Source organism: Meriones unguiculatus, assembly GCF_030254825.1.
Source record: "Meriones unguiculatus strain TT.TT164.6M chromosome X unlocalized genomic scaffold, Bangor_MerUng_6.1 ChrX_unordered_Scaffold_30, whole genome shotgun sequence".
NCBI classification, from domain to species: domain Eukaryota; kingdom Metazoa; phylum Chordata; class Mammalia; order Rodentia; family Muridae; genus Meriones; species Meriones unguiculatus.
This window is the reverse complement of record NW_026843706.1, coordinates 11826297-11831112: the sequence shown is the minus strand read 5'-3', so window position 1 is coordinate 11831112 and position 4816 is coordinate 11826297. Positions and strand designations below refer to the sequence as shown.

Genomic DNA, 4816 nt, shown 5'->3' with positions numbered 1-4816 from the left:
GTGGTTTAGGTATCAAGGTGCCTGTGGCTTCATAGAATGAGTTTGGTAATGTGCCTTCTGTTTCTATTTTGTGGAATAGTTTGAGGAGAATTGGAGTTAGCACTTCTTTGAAGGTCTGGTAGAATTCTGCACTGAATCCATCTGGCCCAGGTCTTTTTTTGGAAGGGAGACTGTTGATGACTGCTTCTCTTTCCTTGGGGGATATAGGACTATTCAATCTTTCTACCTGATCTTGACTTAATTTTGTTAGAGGGACTCTATCTAGAAAATTGTCCATTTCTTTTAGATTTTCGAATTTTGTGGCATATAGGCTTTTGTAGTAAGACCTAATGATTGGCAAACATAGTTTCTGAAGGCAAGAGCTCACAGCTTCCTGATTAGACAAACCTCTTCCCTGCCACCCACAGAGCAGCAAAGCCTCCAGCCAGCTACAGAGAAACAAAAATCCATACCCCAGAGAGGTAGTTCTTTTAGGAAATCCTTGCTAATAAAAAAAGTGACTCTTTAACACAAGCAAGCTTTTCAGGTCAGTCTTTCCTAGTCAATGCAAGAAAATAAATCCTTTTTAGAAGGGGCTCTTGCTGGCCTGAGAAGAAAACACTTATAGATCAAATAACTTCCCAGAGTTGGAGAGGGGTCAGGATCCCTTGAGGAAAGCAAGAGCCATAAACAAGCTGAGAAGACATCTTAAGCATCTGAGTTGGTAGGGTCTAGAAGGGAATCTGGGTCTAAGAAAGTAAAGTCCTTATGGAGAGGTTTTGAGATTAAAGAAAAAAATTATTTTCTATGTTAAAAATGTATGAAGACACAGTGATACAGTGCTTCTGGATTCCATTTGAGTTTGTTTCTCTTAGCATACAAATAATTTTTTTCAGTGATGACTTCAGTTTTGTATATCCTCTTTGGGATCAGGATAAGACAGACTTGAAGAAAGAAAATACAGATAAATTAGATGCTAAATTAAAGGCCATAGAACAGAGGTTGAAGGAATTTTTTAATCAAAATACAGAGCCTTTAGAGAAATCCAATCTGGAACTTACAGTAATACCAAAAGAGGTAGTTCCAGATGAGGAAAATCCACAAAGCCTTAAAGAGATTGCAGAATGGCAGCCCACTGAGATACTGCATACAAAAGCTTCAGCTATAGAACAACATGATCAGACTAGATATTGTATGTATGTTGTCAAGGTTCAATTACTGGATGAAAGTCTATATGCTAAAATAGAACTACAGATTCTTTTTGGTGTTGCCTTGGGACAAGGTCATACAGTGGCTTATGTGTTCCATTTACAGAGTTTGGAAAACTGACATATATGCACCATGCCATAGATTCATATTCAGACTATCAATGAGCTTTTGTCTTAAATTCTGGAGAGCATGATTCTAAGGTTATACATTTGCTAGGAATGGTGACTGTCTTGGAGATGCTTTTGCTAATTGGGGCTGATGGAGCTGCAGCATGTATATCCATTGGAATTCAACAGTTTTTTAGACATTATAACTTAAAACCTGTTACAGATATAATCCTATAGGTCAAACAATTACATAAAGATCTAACTATAATTTTTAAAAGATGGTCGTAAAACAGAAGGAAAATATAATATCTTTCTAAAACAGAGTAAATAATGATTTATTGGTTTAGTTTTTTTGAATGAGATAAGTCGTACACCTGCTAAAATATCCTGGATTTTAGAAAGGACTGATGGATTAGATTAGCTAATTTCAAATTGAAGACAGGAAATGTGTTACCTTGGTGAGGAGAATATACTCTTGTCTCAACAGGAAGCAGTAAGCTATGTATTCCACCCAAACTGATGCAGATCAGATTTGACCTGAAGATCTTGGCTGCAGACAGAAAGAATGAAGAAGACCAAACAGGATAGATAACAATTTGCTGATCTTGCCACATGGAATCATGAGCCTGACTGTGGCGTGAAAATGTCTCTAGCCAGGACTTCAGCTACGCATGACCAATAAACCTTTGGCTACAAATTCCTCAGGATGGCCATTCTTTTAAATAGCATAGATAAAAATTTGTTTTACAGAGAATCATCTTTAACTGTACTAAGTGCACAGCCCATTCATATATATATATATTATTTTATTTTATTTTATTATTATTATTTTTTTTAATCTGAGACAGGTGTTCTCGTGTAGCCCTGGAATTAAAGGCCTGTGCTGCCAGGCCCAGCATCGACACCGTTTTCTTCTTGTTGTTTGTTTGTTTGAACTCAGGGCCTCCAGCATGGTAAGCAAGCCCTCTACCAACTGAGCTACAGTTCTAGGCCCCATTTATATATTAATACAAAATGTATAATACCTTTGAAATGTTAATATTTTGCAGAACAGGAGGACCAGAGACCAAAAAAGTCAAGACAAGTAGCCCAGTTGATCTAACCTCATAGCTGGCCTCTGTATAACTCTTTCCTCAAAAATCTGCATCCAGGACCATTTTAAAACAACTATTGAGTTCGATTGGTAGCGGGAGTGGAGAGCGGAGAGCCCTGAGAGTCCCACCTCCGCTGGCCTGGTCACCATCACACTCAGGGAAGAGTCACAGCCGTCACCACTGGCCCCAGTCACGTCACCATCACCGTAACTATGAGCAGCAAGGCGGAGACCCAGCAGACGCCCGCCGCCCCCGCAGCCGCCTACACCAAGCCCGGCTCCACTGGCAGCGGCGCGGGTAGTGGCGGCCAGGGTGGCCTCACATCAGTGGCACCCGCCGGCGGGGACAAGAAGGTCATCGCAACGAAGTTTTTGGGAACAGTAAAATGGTTCAATGTAAGGAACCGATACGGTTTCATCAACAGGAATGACACCAAGGAAGAGACGTATTTGTACACCAGACTGCCATAAAGAATAATAACCCCAGGAAGTACCTTCACAGTGTTGGAGATGGAGAGACTGTGGAGTTTGATGTTGTTGAAGGCGAAAAGGGTGCGGAGGCAGCAAATGTTACAGGCCCTGGAGGAGTTCCAGTTCAAGGCAGTAAATACGCAACAGACCGTACCCATTATAGACGCTATCCACGTCATAGTGGGCCTCCACTCAATTACCAGAATAGTGAGAGTTGGGGAAAGTGAGGGGTCAGAAAGCGCTCCTGAAGGCCAGGCCCAACAGCGCCGGCCCTATGGCAGGTGAAGGTTCCCACCTTACTATATGCGGAGACCCTATGGGCGTCACCACAGTATTCCAACCCTCCTCCTGTGCAAGGAGAAGTGATGGAGGGTGCTGACAACCACGGTGCAGGAGAGCAAGGCAGACCAGTGAGACAGAACATGTGTTGGGGTTACAGACCACGATTCCGCAGGAGCCCTTCTCTCCAAAGACAGCCTAGAGAGGATGGCAATGAAGAGGACAAGGATAATCAAGGAGATGATCCCCAGGGTCAGCAGCCACCTCAACGACAGTGACAGTATCGTTCCAACTTCAATTACAAACGCAGACGCCCAGAGAACCCTAAACCACAAGATGGCAAAGAGACCAAAGCAGCCAATCCACCAGCTGAGAATTCGTCGACTCCAGAGGCTGAGCAGGGCGGGGCTGAGTAAATGCCGGTTTACCATCTCTACTATCATCCGGTTTGGTCATCCAACAAGAAGAAATGAACATGAAATTCCAGCAATAAGAAATGAACAAAGATTGGAGCTGAAGACCTAAGTGCTTGCTTTTTGCCCATTGACCATTGCCCATTGACACTAGAACTATCTGCATTATCTATGCAGCATGGGGTTTTATTATTTTTACCTAAAGATGTCTCTTTTTAGTAGTGACACACGTGGTTTTTAAGAAAAAAAAAAAAAAAAGGCCTGGTTTTTCTCAATACACCTTTAATGGTTTTTAAATTGTTTCATATCTGGTAAAGTTGAGATTTTTAAGAACTTCATTTTTATTTTGTTTTATTTTATTTTTTTATTAACACAAATGAAGTTTTATTTTTTATTTGTCTTATTAGTTACATTTTGTTAACTCTGTATCCCAGCCGTGTCCCGATCCCTCATTCCCTCCCAATCCCACCCTCCCTCCCTCATCTCCTCCCTGCCCCTTTCCAAGTCCATTGATAGGGGAGGACCTCCTCTTCTGACCCTGTTTTATCAGGTATCTTCAGGACTGGCTGCAAAGTCCTCCTCTGTGGCCTAGCAGGACTGCTCCTCCCTTGGGGGGTGGGGGTGAGGAGGTCAAAGAACCTGCCATTGACAAGAACTTCATTTTTAATTTGTCATAAGTTTACAACTTGATTTTTTTTTAAAAAAAAGTCAACAAACAGCAAGTACCTATTAATAAAGGTCTTAAATAAAAAGAAAAAAAAAAAACCTACCTAATCGTTCATCATCATAGACTGTTCCAGTCAGGCCTTCAGTTAAGCTCTGAACTTAACATGCAGAAATTTGACAGCAAAAATTATAGCTAACTTTATTAAGACTGGACAATATCCCAATTTTCTTGCCTTCCCCCCCAAAAAAAAACTACATCCCAAATCAGCAGGAAGTAATTTAAGAAAAGTACACCCAATCTCAAGAGTGGGGTGGATGGTTTTTGGTCATTCTGTGGGTGATAGATGTTCACTATTGTTTTAAAGGGGCTGGTTATAGGAATGGTAAGTAAAAGGGTATATTATTGAATCTGCTTTTAGACCAAAGAACATTAATAAGTCAAAAGTATTTCACTGATATAGATCTTTTTATATTAGTACAGATTTAAGGTTATATTTGCTTAAATATGCTAAGGCATTGTACCTATGTAATTGTTAAAAACTGCAATGTTTAGTTCTAGTAATTTTGAAAGATGCTATTACCAAGTGTTCAGGATAATT

At 40.7% G+C, this 4816-nt stretch overlaps 1 pseudogene; it reads left to right on the top strand.

Moving 5' to 3' along the window:
* The first annotated feature begins 2601 nt into the window (after positions 1-2601).
* Positions 2602-3674, top strand: LOC110540343 (Y-box-binding protein 1-like; annotated as a pseudogene).
* Positions 3675-4816: the final 1142 nt, after the last annotated feature.